At 43.2% G+C, this 22,093-nt stretch overlaps 1 protein-coding gene across 1 annotated transcript in view; it reads left to right on the top strand.

Moving 5' to 3' along the window:
• The first annotated feature begins 2,890 nt into the window (after positions 1-2,890).
• The window catches only part of opn7b (opsin 7, group member b), a 33,472-nt gene continuing 14,269 nt past the window's right edge, over positions 2,891-22,093 (top strand). The window contains exon 1 of the mRNA XM_037480759.2: positions 2,891-2,965. The gene's annotated coding sequence lies outside the window, so the exon portion shown is untranslated. The remainder of the gene's footprint in view (positions 2,966-22,093) is intronic.

Here is a 22,093-nt window from a genome sequence, read left to right as displayed (position 1 = left end):
GAGGGAAGAACAAAGACTTTAGGGAAAAGGCAAAGTGTGTAATTTGGGTTTATGACAGTAATAAAAAAGTGACTGTCCAGTAATGAAAACAGCAGCAGGTGTTTTAGAACCTTTATAAACAATTTATGGCGTTTCTGGAGTAACATTTCCAGGTATATTATACAGTACCATACTTTACAATGTTGTTTTAAGCATGCAGTAACTTACGATGTGTTGGCTAGCTTGTTTACAGGCAACAACTTGTTGAATTCACTGCAATCTGTATTTAGGCCGCGTTGTTTTAAAAACGTGTATTTTCTACATGACATGGGAACGGCAATACTATGATATGAGTACAGCAACAACCTAACGCATAAGCAACACCAAACACACGGAAAACACTCTATGATGTTTACTTTTGGTCCAGTTCATGTTGAACGCTAGCATGCTCCGAGCTAGCATGCTCCAAGCTAGCATGCTAACTAGCAAACTATCTGCGCTAACGCTAACTAGCTTACCAAAATAACAGTCTTTCCCGTATGGAGTGGGCAGCAGTAAAATAACTGGTTCCAGGTGTTCTTCATTCAAACACTCACGTACATACAGAGTATTGGGGCCGGTAGCCGTGGTTGTATCAGCCCGTTCACGTCGCTCTGCTCCCGGACACACTTCACCTCGCGCTGCCCCCGGTGCAAGCGTCTAAGAACTTGCGCATGCGCGTTACAGATGGGATCAGAGTTACGTGTTTTCAACTAATGTTTGAAACGGCCCGCATTATTTTGTCCTTAAAGCATCTTGTTACGCCCCACCTGCTCTCCCGAGCCGGGGTGGCGGCGTAACAGACACACACTCTGTATTTCCATATTCATGACGTTTTAAGAAAAATCTTAAATGCGTTGAAATCACGTCTTTGCGTAGACCAAATTTCGCCGACCAGTTCATTCATTATTATGATAATGTTAATGATATTATCGTCTCTTTCAACCTTACGTTACAACATGACACATAATCAATAAATTTACCCGTTTCTAGCACGTTGATGTTTCACGCACTTTTTGGCCGGTTGAAAAGACGTTGAAATGAGGTCTTAGACGTTCAGACCTCATTTCAACCCGATTTCAACCATATTTCAACGTTGAAATAACAACTTGTGCTCAATGGGAAGGTAAACATCTAATTTAATTTGATCTGATAATCGGAAAGATGATTTAATCAAGACAAAGTGGGACTCTTTACTTTGCTATATCCATTTTAGTTCCAAATTCAGTTTTGTTTATAGATTCTCCGATTTGCGCTTGCAAATAATCTAATGCCCCTGGGTCTCTTTTCATTGCTGCTTACCCCATAATTGCACTGAGATCAAATGCCCCAAGAAGCCTTCCAGCTGTGGTTTTACTGCTCAATCGGTAATCTGCTTAATCAGAAAGGGTTTTTGTTCTGTCATCCAGATGCTGATTGGTCCCATTGAGAGTGCCTCTGGTCCTTTATTCAGTGATCATTAAGTAAAGAAATCCAGGAGTTCTGTTTGACTCAGATTTAGGCTTCAAACCGTCCTTCTTGCTCCTGAGATGTGGTAGAATCCATAATGTGTTATCTGTTCATCATTTATTTTGCTTTATTTCCTGCTGATTTGCATTTGTTGTTTAATATATTGTATTGTTTAAATTCTAAGCAGTTTTTCCATGAATACAGTAATTGATTAGAGTAATTGTTTTGGAATGTAGAAACTTGTGAAGGCAACTCTACACCAAGCAGACGACCTATAACTGTGACACTGAGAACACAAACATCCTCATGATGTCACAGTGTGAACTCCTGATGAGCTTGCAACTTGTGATTAATGCTTAATACCCGAGGCGTGTGTTTGTGTGTCTGTGTGAGTGTGCGTGTGTCTTTTTTCGCTCACATGCTGCTTACTACAATTATCACATCAAACTGACCATTGTGGACATTTTAATAATCCCTTGTTTTTTTTCTCTTGATTATTCCACTTGCGCAGCTCTGCACTGAATAAAGACATATTTCAACATCCAAAAATGTACAATGGATGTGATGGTGCTACCCCTTGCATGACGCAGCATATATTAACCGCATTGTTTTAAGCTCCATCAGTTTCCTCCGCGTGCATCCCCGCGGCGAATGATCATTTGAAGTCTTTTGTTTCCTCTGAACGGACGAGAGAGCGATGCTTGGCACTCGCTGGTGACACGCGCACAGGAGGAAAGAAACCTGTGCTCGCTTGCAGAGATTAGCCATGACATTCTGCTTTCATTTGCACTTCAAAGCCAGACCCGTGCCCAAGTCTCTAACCCCCACCCTGCAGAATCATGCCGTTTGCCTCTTTGCCGTTATCTTTCCCCTCTTCACTCCTTCCTTTCTTTCCTTCTCCTGTAAGATGTGCACGAATTGAATGCAAGTGTCCATTCACGATTGTGCAGCGAGCACAAACACTGTTTAAAGGAGGGCATTGTGTTTCTACGGTTGAGGGAAGAATATGAGAGTAAAAGCACTCTTGCTTGTTAAACAGACATTCTGAGAAAAATTATGTATGTATATATATATATATATCTCCTTTGAGAGATATTCTGCCTGCAGGGATCTACAATTTAGAGCATGCTGTGAGCAGAGAAATGTGACTGAAAGAAGTGTGTGTGTGTGTGTTTGTGTGTGTCTGATACAGAGATGCAGTGTGAAGAATGGGAGGGAGCAGAGCAACAGAGGTTTAGAGAGGGAGGGAGGGAGGGAGAGAGGGAGGGAGGGAGAGCAGTCTGCCTCTATCCGTCGTCGCCTCTCTCGGATCTCCCCTCACACAGCTGTCCTGGCTGTGGGTGTGAGAGGGAGCGCTTCATTGCGTTTACGGCGCACACCAGTGTTGCCTCCCCCCCATTCCCCCGCCCCCTCCCCTCTCCCCTCCCCGGTTGCTGTGGGACCCCTCTGGACTGGACCCCGATGAGCCACAGCCCGCTCTGGCGTACCCTTCATTAAGGTAGGGGTCCTTCCTCCCTGCACGCAGTGGGACCTCGGCGGTCCACTCGGTGTTCTGAGATGTTTTCTGTTCCACGCGAGCTTCAGCTCATCAAAAGATGTCTGGATCCAAATAGGTCGCGTCATCCCAGGCTCTAGTTTCACTGTGTAGTGAATGTGGTCGGACCTGCTTTCTGCATGCAGTCACCCTGTGCTCTTTAGTTTAACGCCATTGAATGTCTGTCCGGGCCTGACCGGTGTCATGTGACTGGACCAGACCGTGGTGATGAGTTGTTGAAAGCCCTCCAGCTTCAGCCTCTATTAAGCACCACGCGGGGAAAGGTCAAGCGGAGATGTATGGAGTGAACTTTAATCCGTGTTTACTGCGTGGGCCCCCCGACGTAACGGCCCCCACACACTTCAGCGGCCTGCATGGGACGGCACTCTGGACTCTAAGTGCAGCTTTAACCCCTCATTGATGAAGGAAAGTAGATGCCGAAGTGTGAGTCCTCACAGGAAGTGGAAATGCATGTCAGGATATTGGCTTATGAGCCTCTCTGCATCAGGTGATGTGTCGTCTCCCTGGATGCGCGTGGATTGTTACCCCTTAATGATAATTACTTCCACTTCACACGAGCAGAGAGCCTCTGGATCGGCATCGACATATTTCATCATAGAGCTATGAGGCAACAGTGTAGCTTTTTGAGAATTTCAGGGATATCTCTCAATATAATGGTAGTTATTTATTATTAAAATTCTTAATTGATTAGCCAACTCAATTTCTGCCTGAACAATTTGATTCACCCAATGAATTCTCCTTTGCTCAAAGTGTTGAGCAGAGCAGCGTGGTCCCTGCGTCTCAAAGTCACATGACGGTGCCTTTGAGGACTTAAGTTCCCTAATTTAATTCGGCCTGGTCAGAACTAAAGCTTCATGCAAGGTATACATTGCGCGAGGCCACGTGACGTCCCAAAAGTCATCAAACATCCTCTGCTGCCGCCGCTCTCCACCGGCCCTCAAGTAATAATCACAAATCCAATATCAAGGCGTACCAGCGTTACATAAGACTTCTGTGATGTGTCCGGGTGCCCCGCTGGCTGACATAGAAGAACCCCGTGGTGAGGTGTGCGTCAGGTGTGTGTGATTGTTTGTACGTGTCATTCCAGCGTTTGTTTGCGGCACAGAAAGTCAGCAGATGACACCTCGCTGAGTTGTGTGATGTTTCAGATCTCAGCGGGTTTAAAGCAGATCTTTCTAGTGCACAAACTGTGAATTATTCAGTTAGCCGACGGACAAGAAGTTCACCACAAACCATTTCTACTGCACTGAATATCTCTGCTCTGATAAAACAAGAGATATGAACAAGACACAGAAACAATTAGTCGATCGACAAAGGGAAATTTCTCTGCCAGAAGGAACAAATAATTGCTGATTGTGGATTCTGTGTAGGTGTTTTCCTTCATAAATTATAATTATCGTTTATAAATTGAACCGAACAATACTTTTTTAGAGCAATATTTTTAGATCCTTAAGGTCCGATGGGTCATTTTCTTTATTTAGTAGACTAAATTACTAAGAAAATAACTGTCAGGTTAATTAAATTATTTATGGATTAACCATTTACTCCATTACATTTAATGGAGTAAATGATTAATCCATAATGCCAATAATGCACTGCAACCCTGCATTCACTACGTAGCCATGTGTCCTTTGCACAGGTGCAACAAAACGTGTATCGACCTTATTTGCCGCTCCAAGGCTCCGGGCTGAGTGATGTGACCCGGTTACTCCCCCTGGGCCACAGAGCGGTATTCTCCTGGGGGGGGGTGGGGGCGTCAGGAAGTCCATCGGCGCTTTGGCAGTGCGGGTGAATCCACGATTAATCACATTTGCAGAGTAATAACATAGATCAAGATATGAAGGAGACCTCCTGTTGAGCTTTGACTTTGGGACGTGTTGATTTACAAGCAGACTGCCCACAGTGTGTGTGTGTGTGTGTGTGTGTGTGTGTGTGTGTGTGTGCGTTACATCACATGTTGTGCTGCAGATATTACGCTGCTACCTCCTTGCTCCCTTCTCGGCTCCTGATCAATGTTTGTTGTCATGAAAAGGGGTTAAATATTATTCATTTTGTTAGATATTTACAATATCATATTTAATTATTAGTTAATTTAGTTTGCGTAGATGGTCTCACATACACATCCGTCAACACACACACACACACACATTCCAGCGACTTAAGAAACAAACCATACCAAGTTCATTTGGTTCAAGTTATAAATAACTCACCTTAATGATGGACTAACTCAGTGTTAGCGCTGTTAGCATCGTTAGCATTGTTAGCATCGCTAGCACCGTTAGCTGGGGGGAGCTGGTTCAGCCGCCCCCTTGTTGAGAGGCAATAGAGATTTTCAATAATTACTTCCTTACGGAAGGAGAGTGATCTTTGTGAGTCTATTTTTAGCTTTAGTCAGCAAAATGTGATTAAAATGTCTCACCTTCTTTAGCACTATAACATAAAGCCGCTAATTACAAAAAAACAGCATTGTCTGCTGGTCCAAACAACACAAAAAGGTAAGTGTTACGTTAGAAAACCCCAACAATGTGTTGGCATGAGTGTCTGCATAATTGTGCTGTTATTTTAGCTTGCTGGAGTTCATCTTTATATTTGGCAAAATGCATAATTTGAAGAGTGAAATACTGTCGATCCCAAGTGTGACAGAATATTAAAATAAGGAGTCGGAGCGGCTGTTTCAAGGACCAAAGTACTGGAGCTTGTTGTTGGATGCAATCACTGCCGATGGCCCACAAACACACAATCATATGAAAAATGGAAAGTGATGGCTGGTTTTCTTCAAGGAGATTATGATGAGTGAATCTGAACTGAAGTAGAGCTGGATGTGTCACATCCTTTGCATATACAGTACACTTGAGTGTATTTCATTTGTGGTCTGTTTTGATTACATTCAGTGGCTTCCATTGGTCTCTTTTCCTTCTGACAATGGACAGACCTTTTTAATGAAATGAAAACCTCTGAATTAGATGCATTGTCTGGATTTTGCGCCTTGTTATTAAAGTTAAAGTTGAGCCTTACAAGCTTAATCAGTACTCTGCTGTTACATGAACATCTTCAGGCTGAAGCACCAGTTATTATAGAGCTTGCATCCCTCATTATTGGTGTGTGTGTGGGAGTAAGAGAGTGAGTGTTAACCTCACTTTCTGTCCACAACAAGTCTTTTTTTTTGTTCTGGCTGTCCCAAACTTTAATCGGGGTTGAGTGACTTAACTGAAGAGACGCGGACATGGACACGGTGACAGAACCTCTGATTGAAGGGCCACTCCACTCGGCCACTGAGCCACAGTCATCCTCACAGTGGGCAAGACTGTATAGATAATCTGTCATTTACTTTGAGCCGCTTGGCTGCATAGAACGCGGCTTGCTATTGAGACTGAACAAGATGTGTTTTACGACCCTTTAGAGTCCATTACCGTCTAAACGCGGAGGATAACCGATGATGGGTTTTATTCATTCCAACAACACAGCAGTGGTCGTTGCACATCTCCCAGGGATCTGCCCTTTACTCTGTGAACCTTTCCAGCTTCACCATGCAATGCGCTTTTCTGCTGTGCGCTATGATACTGCTCCAACTATTTCTCCTTGTGTTGTTGTACGGTTTGGTCGATGCACTACAAGAGATCTGAGTCACATGTGCATGTCCTTTCCCTCATCGGCAGGCACCAGGCGTTAGCTGATCTAGTTGATCACCTGGGCCTTCCCATGCGTTCTCTTCCAACAACCGAACCCCCGTCCACCCTCAATCACCTCCCTTTGGTGTGCAACAGCACTGGACACTCGACAATGCACGCATCGCTCCAATCGCCAACCCGCTTGTGACACAAAGCATTGTCCGAAACAGTAATCGGCAACTGGAGCGAAATGGTGCGGTGGTGACGAGATTTGGTCGATCAAAGGTTTGAATCCCGGTGGGAAGGCGACAGGTTAGAGGAGAAAAAGGGGATTATGGTGTGCGGGTGTGAATGACCACACGGCATTTCCAAACACTGTGACGGGGACCAATTATCTGTCCTTCTGCACCCACAGGAAGGTTTAGACCTCTTAAGGTGTGTATCCCTGGATTAATAGAGCTGGCATGTGCAGTCAGGGGATACACTTTAAGCATAAAATTCTCTGGTGTTACAAGGGTGTGAATCAAATGACCTCCTCACAAAGATGTTTTTTCGTTCGCTATTGATCGAGGATCTGGAAATGAGTTGAGAGAGTACCTGTGCACGTTTAATCAGAGCGGGCCAACGACTTTGTCTTACTCAGAAACCTTGAAGAGACGATTCTCCTGGGATAAGTTGGCATCAAGCATCTCTCATGAAGGAGCCCGGGGCATAGGACAGGCCTCATGGAGGATACCACTCCGAACTTAAAGAGCAGCACGCATCCTTTACAGCTGAAGAATAGCGTAGAATCTGACGAGTCTTCATGTCCTTCGAGACCAATTTGTCTTTCAAGTGATTGTTAAAAAAACAGCAGTCCTCGCTTCACCACGATTCCATTCCAGTTTTGAGGTTATGAAAAACAAACAGAAAAATAAACTGTCAGAGGTTTCGTTGCTCAACTTCATGGACTTGTACAAGTTGATTCCTCTTTGACTAGAGTCCAATTCTTCCTTCTTTGAAACAACCGAGTTCTTTGACCTTGTGACTCACAAGACTCACACTCAAAAATAACTGTAACGGGAACATTTGCGGACAGTAGACCTTGTGTTACCTCAATCTTCACACTGACGAAGATGGAGAAGAATAACGACTTCTGGGTGTCGCCACCCAAATAAACGGAAGTCCCCCGTTCTCTTCGGTATTCGTATCCACCAGTGGCCCAAAATGAGGGGCAGAGGATGCTGGACACACTTATTTTTACTGTGTAGTGTTTTGGCTGGGACCGTACCGCTGGTAACTTCATTCCAATCGTCTCAATATCTCATGACTGCCTTGAGCGAGGTTTTGGCACAAACATCCACTTCTGGGATTGAACTGAACTGAATTTAGCAGTCAAAAGTCACTCTGACAGGCTGACGCTCGCAAACATCCAATTTCACCACGGCGAAAGAAATCAATCCATTAATCAAGACAATTTTGTGGAATGAAATTGTGGAAAGATGTGGATGTTAACTGAAACATGGCGTTAAAAGAGGCATTAAAACACGAGACAGTTTATTTTTATACCACGACTTAAGACTTTAGTGACATCCTATATTATGACTTTGTTTGGGCGATTTCACTTTTGAGACTTACTATGCAACAACCTTTGTGAAGCGTACGTTCATGGATGACATTTGTATATCTTTTCTGGCAAAATCTCTCTTGAGACAAAAGCATGATTACATATGGTTTAAATTTGAACCTCCTGGTTTTTAAAATGGTGAATTAGTGGCTTCATGTCAGTCCCGAGTATTATGGAGAGAACATTACAAATTTTGAATTCAACGTGGAAAAAAGCCCCACATGAGAGTTTGAGAGACTTAAGCTGAGGTTTTGTGAGTGAGTGTCGGCCTCATTAATTGTGCTTTATGTGTCATTTTGGCTTCCAGTGGCTCTGTGTGGACTTGTGTGGTCCAATAGCTCGAGTTCAGAGAGGACTGAAGGGAGAGGTCTCAGGGGTTTAATGAATGATGAGGATCTTTGGTGCTACAAACCCTCACTAAAACTGAAATATGACATTTTTCCGATTTACTTTTTATATCTACATGCAAAGCCATAACTAGCTTGTAATATGTTTTATACTGTGACTATTGTTCACATATTACAACATTTCACAGTATAATTATCTTTCCACATGCTATGCGATGATATTCTTTCACATGCTCTGCTTTGACTTATCAACCACGAGAGCGGTGTTACATAACTAAGGTCAAGGTTTGGATGGATTTACATAAAATATTATTTTAAAATTATCTACAAGAGATTGATACAAAGAGTCTTTGCTGTGTCCACATCAGCACCTCAAAAATGTGCAGTATATAGGTAAATCCATGGCACATCAAAAATCAATTTGCAATAATTGCGTGGGGACGGCTTCCATAGCAACAAAGTGTTCCTGTTGCTATCCATACTGCTTCTCCGTCCTCCCCCGATTCAGTCCGACATCGCAGAAGACCACCTTTAGTGGAAAGATGAAACACACATAATCAGGAATACCTTCTCCGTGTCCCATGCACACAAGCTGTCTGACATCTCCGTGGATTTGGGTGTGAAGTCGACAGTAGAGGCCACGTCTCTCGCCGTCTCTCGCCGTCTCTCGCCGTCTCTCGCCGTCTCCTCCCCTCACCTCCTGCGTGGCTTCCTTTGTCCCTCGGGCCCTGTGCCTCTCACGTCGGTCCGACACACATCTCAAGCCACAGCTCTCTCAACACCTCCACAGCGCCGACGAGACCACGAGTCACTGCGCAGGCAAGAGGAGCAGAGATCATCAAATTAGAGAGGAATTTGGAAAATGTTGAATGCTTTTCTCGATTGGTAAGAGGTTTATTTGTGATGTAATTTGCGATTGACACGGACGATCCCCCTGTCTTTGGGCGCGGTTAGTAAATGTCCACCTGCACGCAGCGGATTGTCTCTGCAGTGTGAGTGACATGAGAAGCAGCAGAATGTCTCTCGTCTTTTCTTTTTCCCTCAAAGTTTGGTGCTATGAAAATAGGGTTCACAAAGAGTAGCTGCTGTAAAATGCTGCTCTGCCAACAGAAAAGAAGTGTGATGATGAAGATGATGAAGGGATGGAGGGGCATCGCATTCAAATGTGGGCCTTCTCGCAGGTGTAGGAATAGATGTCATTTACTAGACTGAAAAGGTCAGGGCTGGACTCTTAATCTGGCATACCGGGCAATTGCCTGGTGGGCCTACGCACATAAAGCAGGGACAGCGGCCCATTGGTTCATTTTACATACTGACATCATCTTTTAGCAGTCTCCACCCCTCCCTCTCCGTGTGTCAGTCAGATGCATCAGTGGCTCAGAGCCAGAATGAAATCTTTTCTTGTTTCTGGAGAAACAGAAACGTAGGAGCAAGGGGGGTGCGGAGAAATTGCGGGCCAAAAAAATTGTCATTTGTCAAATTGTGGACCCCATTGACTTCCATAGTATTTTTTCCTATTATGGAAGTCAATGGGGTTCATCAACTGTCTGATTACCGACATTAACGTCCATGGCACTTACAGTAGTTCTCAGCTTTGTATGGGTTTTTAGGACCGGAACAGTAGATATGCAGATCTACAGGGACCGCAAGGATAGTGTACTGGTTGGTGAGCAAAAATGCCGGGGCCCTTTTTTTGTCCCAGTCCAGCCCTGGAAAAGGTTAATACAACATGTGAATACCAACAAGAGAATGGGAGTGGAGGGTGGAGCTGAAAGTGTCCCTCATCCCTTCATTAAATGAAGAAGATGAATGAGAGCGGCTTGATTAAAGGCCAGGTCACTTCACACAGACCTTTAGAAGATTGCCCCGAGTGAGGAGCCTCGATGCCAGTTGTGTCAGGCGAGATGAGAGCAATGCTAAAGAGAAAAGATCTTCTAAGAGTCCAGCGGGGGACAAGTGGACGACTTCGCCTTGAGAGCGTACTCACTCCTGGCTACATCCTTTATTACATTCTTGAAATCTTAAATACTAGAGCTTATGTTAGATTATAATATGGGTAGATGAAATCAAGCCTTCCTATTGTTTGGGAGTGAGTGACAGAGTGAACTGTATTGAGCCATAAAGAACAGTACATGTGTACTTGTGCTAGGCTAACTAACGTGATGTTGTTGTTTGTCTCAAATGTGATACACAACGTTTGGTGGCAACAACTATTTTGTGCTGAAAGGCAGCTATTCACTGACTATTTATAATGAGGCTGGTAACCGTATCTTAAAAGCAATAAGGCACTCGAGGCAGCAGTTAATCGTCAATAATGTTGTAGTTCAAGGATTTGCCCTTGAACTGTAACATAATTGACAATAAAGCAATAATGAACTGCCTCAAGTACCTTATTGCTTTACTTAAGATCCTTTCTAGAACAGCAGCAACAGCTAACAGCTAACGTTTTAAGATGGAATGTTTTAAAGCTCCCCTGTACAAATTGTCCATGACATCAGATGTGCAGATCTAATTCCTCAATACTACCTGACCCCTGCACCCCCCCTCGCAAGGTGCAACTCAGGAGCAAGACCCGGCTCCTTAAATACCACAATCCAAATGTACATGTTCACTTTTTTCCTTTGCAGTTTGAAAATGGCTTCATATTTCCTGTCTTTTTGTCGTTTTTACTATAGCGGTACGAAGGTGTGAAGGCCGTCATTGTAGCATCTTTGTAGGGAGACCTTGACTAACGGGAGGGAACGATTACCAGAGACAAGGACCTTGAGGGGAGAGTGTGATTGAATGGGCCAGCGGCCTCGAGGGGGTGTGCGTAATGGTCCTCTGCTCTGGCCTCCGGGGACTCGCTTCCTTTGTGGTCACCGAGTGACTGACGGCTCGCACCAATGCAAAGGTCCTCTTACAATTGGACTTTTTTTGTGTGAGAGCTGAGGAGGCTGAAACTCTTCAGTGGTCTATTAAGTACATCTAATACAACAGGCCACTGTAATGCAAAATATTACCGATAGACTTAATCACGTTACTGTCAAATCTAGATATGAATCAGTTTAACTAAATCAGTTCATGAGGTGGAGAAGAACGGCCGCCGTGTTACTGCAACAACACTTCTTTGTTTCTCCTCGCTCGTCAACAGACGACAGCTGCACCTCAAGGTTTACGCCTTATCGTTGATTAGCCACAGCTTATTGAATCTACCCGTGGCGATGTGATGTATTCATAAAGGGTGGGGGGGTAAGCAGCGTTTGTCTATGTGTTTCTCCCGTCAGAACTCGTCTCCAGGCTTTATCCCATTCTGATTCCTTCAGCGTCATGAAATGCGATGGTGGCTGCAGGAGAATCTGACATACTCTGTTGTGCGTGCTGGCAGCAGGTGACACACACACACACACGCCACGGCCAACCTGACCATCACTCATGGTTAGAATCACACCCCTCTGTTATTTTTTGCTGTTGCCGCGCTCCGATCCGCTGCTCCGGATGACGCATCACCTGAGACCTCGTCTCAGAATGCCACCGCTTCCTTGACACACAACTTCGGAACCGTGAATCCCAAAACAGCGGCCGTAACCCTGTGTCGGCGCGTAGGCGAGCCCAGACGAGACTCGCCGTGATGGATGAGCACAGAGACCAGTGTTCACTGACGTGTCCTCACTTTATAGCGCCTCCAACGTAAGTTGTAATATCAGAGGTTTGTCAGACTATCATCTCATTTAAAGTCAAAAGCAACAGCTCAAAGGCTGCGACTGCGTCCATTTCACGTGAACTCTAGAGACCATTTCTTACTTCATGTGGCTCATGTGGTATTCCTCAAAAGCCAATCGGTTTGTTCTGCAGAGGAAGAAACCCAGATGATGTCGGATGAATGAATAGAGACTTTTCATCGCTAGTAACCGGAGGCCACTTTTAAACAGATGACCTTTCAAAGTCTTCAAGGGGTCGACAGAAGTGCAGCAAAAGCAGGAATCAGCTTTTTGTTTGTGCTGCCTGGAGAACCTTGACTCATCTCCATGAGCTGCACATCACCAACAAACGCACGCACACAGTAAAAACCCGCTGACTTCTTCTCTCCGTGCCGCTGTCTTGTTTTTTTTTTCTTTGTTGGTTTCTTTCTTTGTGGCTAAAGCCTTGCAGACTTATTGAAATACATACAATTTATACAATATGTAACCTCAGGCTTCATTCAGCACCACTGGTCAGTGGACAGCGACAGTCCTAATCTCATTAAGACAATGGTTAAAAGCTTGATTGATTAAAGAGTTGATCTGACCGAGCTAATCTGACCGAGTTTATCTGACTGAGCAATTCTGACTGGCCTGCATCTGATTAGCTCCCATCTAAAATGGATATAAAAAGGTGTCTGCCAGAGAGGTGCGAACGTGTCCTATCGAAGCCTATTTCAAATAAGTCCCTCCTCACATTTTTGACTCCTAAATAACTTCTAAAACTGCTGGTTTAATTATGAATGATATATAAATTACACAAGTATAAAGTGTAATAGAAATTCAAAATGATAATAAAGGATAAATAAATAGCTTAAATAGAGAATTGCTTTTGAAATCTCAATACTAAATGCAAACTCCTTGATGGATTGTCATGATTGCTTTCTGAAGAATCGCATGGTCCCCAGAGGATAGATCGTACTAACATCTTTCTAACATCAATCCTGTGTTGTCATGAGGTTTACATCTGTTGTTCACAGTGACATATCTTGACAATTATTGGTATTATTGGTATGACTTTCGGTCATGAAGACCTAACAAAGAAATGACGACAAAACAACCGTTTGTTTTGTGACTAAATACCTGCGTATAAATAACAGCATCCCCGCTGGAATGTGTAATGAGCTCCACAAAGATGGTAAACACCACGCGTCACTATGTGTTTGCATGTGGGAAGTCATCTCTCACCACTGCACTTAAGAGCCTGACGAAGCCGCTAGCGTCGCTGTGCTTTCTCAATGATGGTGAGTTTTGTGTGTTTTATTGATCTTGATTTTAACTGATGTTTAATTCAGTGACTTTCAGGAGGTGACATATTATGATGTAAAATATAAATAGAGACGACATAATGAAGCATATGAAAAAGGAGAAAAAGGGGCTGAATCACTGAAATTGTTTTTGTTCAATTTGTCTGTACCAGATGGAGGTACAAACATTATTACAGACAGGTCTGTAAAGTCTGTCCCACGCGCACAACACTATCTGGCATCTGCGCCACAAACCAAGAACAATTTCAGAGATTAAAAACAACAACAAAGAGGCATTGTGAGGTATAAGGGATGAAAAGAATCGAAGGAAAATAAAAGGCGAGATGAGATGTAAATGGGGAACGATGCTTATTCAGTGACATACGTACCCCTGCACTAATTAAAGCTGACAGACTTAGTGCTGCGCCCCCCCCCCCCTCCCCTTCTCTGTGACCCGACAAACTGAAACCTGGAGGTACAAATGTTGTCATCAACCTAAATTATTCAACGTTTGCAATATTGACAATCAAATAGCTTCACGCGATGTGGCGAGGGAGACTCTTCTGTCAGAGAGAATCACCACCAAACACGACATCTTTTAGCTTTTAGTGCCAACAAAAGTCCACGGAAATCTATCCAATGCCTGATGTTTTTTGGCTTTTTTTCCCGCGTGTAGGGCTGACCACCAGGCCGACATCATCAAAGAGAAATGGTGCTGGCTGACAAAGTGTAATTGTGCCAATGTGCATGTGTAAAAACCTTGAGGCACATTCCTCTTAGTGCTTAGCAGTTTCAATTATTGTCAGGATAGATTACATGCTTTAATTTATTCATTGATTTACCTCTGTAAAAAACAGTATGATGTGGGAGGAGAAACATCATTTTGGAATTAATGTGAAAGGTGTTCTTGCACTGGATGTAATCTAAAAACAGAATAGCCGTGGGCAGAAAAACAAACACCACTGTACTGTGTACGCAAGATAAGTTGAAGTGAGTTTAAGTCTGACGGTGAAACTTATTCACCATCACCGCTTCCCTTCCAACGTCAACATCTCAGAGCTGGGTTTTCTTTTAGTAAGTAAGAGGGACGTGGAGCTCATTTCGGTGGCCATGTGACTAGTACAAAGGAAGTTGGCCATCGTAGTTTGCTGCACCTCACTAAAGTGCTAGTCGTCAAGCTTGCTAGGTAGCTAGGTAGCTAAATAGCTAAGCAGCTAGGTAGCTATGTAGCTAAGCATCCAAGTTGCTAAGCAGCTAAGTAGCTAGGTAGCAAAGCATCCAGGTAGCTAAGCAGCTAGGTATCTAGGTAGCTAAGTAGCTAAGCATCCAGGTAGCTAAGTAGATAAGCATCCAGGTAGCTAAGCATTTAGGTAGCTAGGTAGCTAAGTAGCTTAGCATCCAGGTAGCTAAGAAGTTAGGTAGCTAAGCAGCTAAGCATCCAGGTAGCTAAGCAGCTAGGTAGCTAAACACCTGCCACATTCTCCAGAGAAATGGGTAGTGATGGAGAAGGAGCGTTAGACGCTGTGAGTTCTTCTGTTACTTATAGTATTGAAGTAGATTTATCATTCCGGTTAGCTAACTGGGCGGCCCTTTCTTTAACACTACACTGCGACAAGTGAGGCCACAACCTGCTGTGAGATGGGTTCGGTTTGAATAGCGTTAGCGGTCGCAACGAGCAATCTCTTTACTTCTGTAAAGATGAAGCCCTAATCTCTTTATTTTTAGCGGTTCAAGGGTGTTACTCATTCCAATAGCAGATACCCGCTTTTTTAAATTCATTGGCATTCAGCACAGATGAATTAATTGAGCAAGTGGCTATAAAAACGTTTTGCATAAAGACACAATCCTCTATAAGAGTGAGTTGTCATTGTTTTATGGCGACTTTGAAGGACAGCCAAGTCTAGAAAGACCAGACAAAATGTTCCAAAGAGACACTAGCTTTGACTCATGAGGTTTAAGTCTCTTCTTTCACCTCAAAATATCTGCTTTTAAATCTTTCCACCTATTAAGTCTAGGATAGGTTTAGTGGCTGGTAAATACATGTGCGGTTTATATACACAAGTTTGTATATGTTTACCAAAAATGTTATGGCCACTTCCTATGAATAAAAGTCACCATTTAATTAGTAATTTAGCAAAGATTCAGTTTCAGGGCTCATACCGCAGGCCGGATGCTATGAAGTCTTATGCTATTATATGAAAGTCTGTTAATGAAGCACATAAGAATGGAAAGATGAATCAATGAGTTGAGTGATTAAACACCAGATTATTCAATAACATTTTTTGCTAGTTGTAGTTTAAAACTGCAGCATGAAATGTCAGCAGCATTGACATGCATCAACCTCAACATAATGAACATGTGTTTTTACGGCAGGGCATTATTGAGTTGACGTTTTCACTCTGTATCAAAATAATCAATATTCCTCCGCTGCACTCTATTCATATTTGCACAATTGCTTGGAGGTGACCGGTTGATTTAACATATCTCTCCCTCTCATGTCAACGTTTTAGATGTATTATTTAAAACAAGTTATTAAATCCACTCTGGGAAGGACTTGGTCTCACGGCGATCAGGATAATCGTCCCCAGAAGATTCATGGCGTACCTTTGAGACATTTAATATGCCTGCAGTATCTATTATGCACGTGTTCCATCTATGTGACGGTGTGGGAAATCGAACAATATTAAAACACCTTGCAAATATTACAGCGTCATACGGAAAGAAAGTAGGAGTAGCATATACCAAACTGTTTCATTGTAAACTGTGACTTAAATACCATTCAAGTGATGGAAGTTGAAAGTTAATCCACATCCAGCAGAAAACAGGACATCAGGGTTGATATTAAAAAATGGTCACAGCGATATTCAAGGGCAATGACAAGTGGAATGTCATGTTTTCATACCTAATAAGAATTTACACACACGGTACCAACTGTTCGAGAATCACACTTTAAATAGAAGATGATTCAGTCATACACTGCCTGAGGAACTGAGGAACTTTTTACAACTTCCAAGAACTTTGCAGTTCCCAAGGCGCCATCGCCAGAGGACACACAAGTTCAGGAACACACACCAGCTGATACGACTGCAAGTTAACCCTGTAGGACAGAGGTCATCCCAGTAACTTCATCACAAAGGCTAACCTACTCTCAAGTACACAGCAGTACAGAGGTTAAATCAGTAGTGGTTTTAGAAAGCTTCTGATCTGAACTCGTAGAACTTGCTGATACTTCCTCGGCAGGCTGCTGCTGAACCCAGTTACAGGAAGCGTTTTTTGTTTTTTGAGTTCCCATCATGGCAGCTGAGAAAATAAGAGCGCTGTCTGGGCTACAACCAGTCACGTGAGCACAGGCGAGAGGCCCAGATATCTCCCTCTTTTCCTCTCGACTAAGAAGATCACCAATACCAACCTCAGTCATAGTTTCCACATCAGCTGCAGGGTTTTTATTATCCTCTCATATATCTCTCCTCCAACAGCTGCTCTGCGCAGATCAACATACGTGCATTTGTATGTTGGTGTAATTTGCTGGTGCATTCTGCATCAGGGGAGATTAGTGCAATATAAATCCCCCAAAAAGCCAAAACAAACAAACCCGGTCTGCTGGCGCCGTTGAGGCAGCTGTCCAGCAGAGACTTGGCTGAAATGGCAAAATTGTTCCAGAGCCTGGACTCTTAATGCGAAGCGCTTTGGACAACTCCAAATGTCTGATGAGCGGACGAGCAGCGGCGAGGTTGAGTGTGTTGCACACCTGTCACATTACTGCACTTTCTGTATACTCTGGACACCTTTAATCAGAAAAATGTGAAAATGTTTCTCTGGTTTCTCTGGTTTAACAGTTGAGCACTTCTCCTGACATGCAAATACCGTCTAACTTTAATCTGGTACGAAATATTTCAAAAGACACCCTCAAGACATGTTTTAATTAATTTCTAAAATAGTCTGCTGAGAATAATGTCCGTATGTCTGTAATGGGTTTTGGGTTTTTGCTTCAAACTCTTAAAACTACATTGTACACAGATGTTGTCCATTTTAGAGGATTAACCAGCAGAGAGGGGGCTCTCATGGGGAGTTCTATAAGTCCGGGGTTAGCTTCTGGATCTCCTCGACTCCCACATCAACCTCTCTGAAGGCCTCGCGGGATTATTCACCCAGACGAGCACAAAGATCCATTACACGCCTCCTCATCCCTGAATAGAAGCCTAGTGAGGGGGGGGGGGGGCGATGCATGTGCCCAGCAGACTCCTTCAAAAACAGAAGTTACAAAAACATAGAGTAATTGTGCAGCTGTGAAAGCGAGTTAACCCTCCGCCCCACTCTTTGTTTTTTTTAATGGAAAAACGAGCAAAGTTGATTTCTGATGAACCAAAACCGCTGATGACGCTTCATAAAAGTAAATAGACGCTGAACGGGGAAGATTTCAGGCAGAACAAGAAGGACTGGAGACTTTGATGAGAGATGTTGTCTGATGTTTGGTGACTAAATTTGACATTTCTAGAATTGTCAACATGTTTGAGGTGCAAACTTTTAAGCAAATGTTCGGTTTCATCGCTCTTGTGCTTCTTGTTTTTGACCGTGATGGATGACATTCTCCATACGGAAAACCAACTTGGCTGGTGTTAATCTTATGTTAATTTATTTTTTATTTGTTTGGATGTGAGCAACACAACCTAATTGAATTAGAAATAACTGAATAAGCTAAATCAATTGAGCAGCTCATCCCTATTTTTCATAAAATGTCAAATTTAAAATTCTGCTGTGACACATCTGTCCCAACTTTTCAGATATTCAATATGTTTAGAACAGCTGAGATGGAAAGTAGGACGTGTTGTTTTGTGATCGACTCATTCTGACGGATTGTGGAAGTGATGCCATGGGTTCACAAATGAACCGTCACATGACATCATCTGGATGTCAAATCAAGGATGAAACTGAAGAAGAAGAAACTTTCCAGGATACTGAGAGAAGCTGGTGGAGGACGAAGATGACGGGGTCGACGGGGTCGACGGGGTCGTGGCACCCGGGCAACTGCAGCGGACATAGTGAGCATAGGTTTAGAGGGGTTTAAAGGGGGGGGGCATCGGCTGCTCAGGGGAGGGAGTGACGAGTGAAATACAAAAGAGGAATGAAGGGAGCGGGTCATAACTGGGGCTCGTATTCCACTCCGTCATCTGAAATGTAGAAGCTGAAGTCCAGCTGTGACACAATGAGCTCGTGTCGCATTTCATCGCCGAGACAACTTCCTCTGGAGAGTGTGTGAGAAAAACCCACGAGTCAGCATCTATTTGTGGGTCTCTGATGAAGGCTTATGGACGAGCTGTGATCCTTAGAAGGAGACGGTGAAGGTGAGAAAAATAAGAAAGAAAAAGAGGGCCAGAGAAACAGAGACAAAGGGAGAGATTCTTGGTCTTGTCAGTAATATCCAGAATAAAACAGTATAACGACTCACGTCCTGTTTACATAATTATGCTTATTTATTACAATTGGCTGCTGAAGATTCTTTCTGGTTGTTTACGTCGATTTGTGTTTTTGTTTATTTTGTCTTTCTACCACGATGGAGAAAAGAAAAGTATTCCTGTAATTTGCTCTCTCCACCGCCTGCTGCTACTATTATTTATTTATTTATTCATTTGCACCTTTTAGAGAAGATGTGGGTCGGGTCAATCACGTGGTGCCCCCCCTCACCCCCCTCCTGACGGTCTAGGTCGCCATGGCGACTGTTTCGGCTCATTATTCGAGAGTCTAACTCTTGATTTTTTCGATCTTGAAGGAGGAATCTCGTTCTTCGCGGCCTGGAGGGATGTCACACCTGCACTCCTTTCTTTTGATACGCAGCTGCTCTGCTTCGTGCATTGGACACACATCCTGACGCGGAGATTGGATTTTGATTTTTTTTCACAGGACCTGCAGTGTTTTGAAAATCATCTGATTTTGATGGTAAGCCGAAAGCTTATCGTCGGGGTTTTTCCCCTCACGGTGGTCTTTAAACACCCAACCGAGCTTAAAATTGAGATATTGAGATAAAACATTGTATTGTAAATGTCCCATTTTTTTAATTGTGAGCTTCTTGTGTAGGAAGCAAGATGCAGAACTTATCGACTCAAAGTGAAATACAAGGCAACAGAGCTGCTTATCGATAATCCAAATTTTGGATTATAGTATGAGGCAGGAAAATAGTTCAAATGTGTTTTGATTGAGCAGGATTGAATCTAAAATCTAAATCTAATCATTAAGAGCAATAAGAATACAGTTCATTTAGTACAAAGTGGTTCAGACACCGCAGCAGGACCTCAGGCTGCCAACCTGGAACAACCGGAAACACGAACCAATCCAAACAAACCAGTGCCTCCGTCTCATGAACAGGGTCCGTGGTCCATCCTGACAATCTACATTTCTGCTCCTGCACGAACCGCTCAGGCCTCGCTGAGCGGAGACACGTGAGGCCTCCTGGGAAACAAATTGGATGTTCACACAGCATTTAATGCGGCAGAGAAATGACACGCGACCGAATCCGTAATTGAGATTCCAAACGTGCAGCAGCGTAATGAGACTTCTCTGCGGTGTCGAACCTGAATTTTAAAATTTATGTGGTGTGTGTGTGTGTGTGTGTGTGTGTGTGTCTGTGTGTTTTTTAATGAAAAGGACAAGATGATTGCAGCAGCATTTCAGAGATGGAGAGAAAATGTTTCCTTCTAGTTTCTGTTTAAACACCGCTTACAGTTAATTCTATTTGTTAGATCATAAATTATATATAAATTACAAATATATGTTACAAATAATGTGTCTTTTTAAAAACAATACCACAATTAATGTCACGGTTTGGTCTCTCTTCCTGTTTTAGTTTGAAGTTTCATGTTCCTTGTGGTCTTGGGTTAACTTCACTTCCTGCCTTGTCCTGTGATTGCCTGAGTGTTTCCACCTGTGTCCAATCACCTGCACCTCCCTAGTGTATTTAAGCCCCGTGTGCCTGTTGTCCCTGGTCGCGTCATTGTCTAAATGTCACTCGTCGTTGGTGCACAGTCTCTGGTGAGTTTTTGTTTTGAATAAAGAGCACGTCAGAAGAACCTGCATTTGAGTCCTGCTTCCGCCTGCACCAGCACGCGATCCCTGACAATTAATTTAGTTCCCTAAACAACTTACATTTTCCCAGACTGCACTTTGTCTCAAAGCAAAAACTAAAAGTTTGTCAAACCTGCAGGCTGCAATTAGCATTGCATTTTTTGGGACTTGAGGGCAAAGCACTGGTGCTTTTAGTAGTAGTTGTAAATGGGCTGATTTATTGAAACAGCACTTTGTTGTTTCTTGTTCTTCTGAGTTTTCATCCTTCGTCGAAATGGACTTATTGTAAGTCGCTTTGTTGTTGTTTTTGGTCACATGCTGTGTGTTTGTGTGCTATGAATATACCGCTAAGCTTGTTTGTTCTGGCCCAACGGTTTGCAACAGTAAATGTGATGAACATATTGAATGTCATATTGTTAATGGGCTGTAATTAGCAGTACAACTAACAACATTGAGTTGTGTGAAGGTAATTGTGGGTTCCAGTTGAATTGCTCTGCAATCACTGACGAGTGTTGGCATTGAACACCAGTCAGACTGTGACGTCGAGTCGGAATATGTACACCAGTCAAGCATTTGGACAAACTTTCTCATAGGATTGAATGCGAAACGTTTTTAAATGTGTCCAAACCTTTGGCTGGTATATAATTAAATCTTAAATATAGTCCCCTTAAGTGCTAAGAAGGAAAGCATCGTTTCAATTTAAATTGGATTCAACCATATTTTCATTGCACAGAGTACGAGCCCACAGTACAAGGGTATTCAATGAAAAGTGAGTGCATGTGGATATTTTACAGAATCACTGGAAACTGAAATCTGATTTATGGGTAATCTCCATCATTAAACTGTCGGATTTCCATCACCATTCCCTCATCCTGCCTAATTCCAATTCCCATGCTTTTTACAGCGTCTCCTTCGCTCTCCTCAATCACTTTCCCTCGCTTTCTGTTTTTACTGCATGTGTGTGTAGATGTACCATGTACGTTCCACCGGTTTGACAGTGAAGCTTAAGTTGTCACAGACGTCCCGTACAACGATTACCTCCAATTCCACCATTAACCTTCAGCCTGACAGTCACTTTGTGCACCAACACTTTCCTCCTCTTCCTCTCTCTCTTGATCTCAGAGTTGCCCCGCCCTAAAGCATGTGATCTTTACTCTAAATGGACCATCATTCACTAAATGAACATCGTGCTGCATTGAAGAAGCTACAGATTGATAAAGATAAACTAATGTTTACTGAGAGAATAAATCAAGACAGAAGTAGTTATTTTCTCATAGATGTCTATGGGAGCAGAGGAGTCGCCCCCTGCTGGTCACTGCAGAGGATGCACCTTTGAGGCGTTCTCTGACGCTGCTGAGAGGAGACAGATAACGTGGAATTATACGATTTGGCGAGAATCCCATATCACAAATCTCAGTCAGTTCTTTGGAAAATTAAATCTGTTTGTTGGAGAATCAAATAATTTTTATTGAAGCGTTTCAAGTTTCA

Source organism: Pungitius pungitius, chromosome 1, assembly GCF_949316345.1.
Source record: "Pungitius pungitius chromosome 1, fPunPun2.1, whole genome shotgun sequence".
NCBI lineage: Eukaryota > Metazoa > Chordata > Actinopteri > Perciformes > Gasterosteidae > Pungitius > Pungitius pungitius.
The sequence above is the reverse complement of the archived record's forward strand: the minus strand, read 5'-3'. Positions and strand labels throughout refer to the sequence as shown.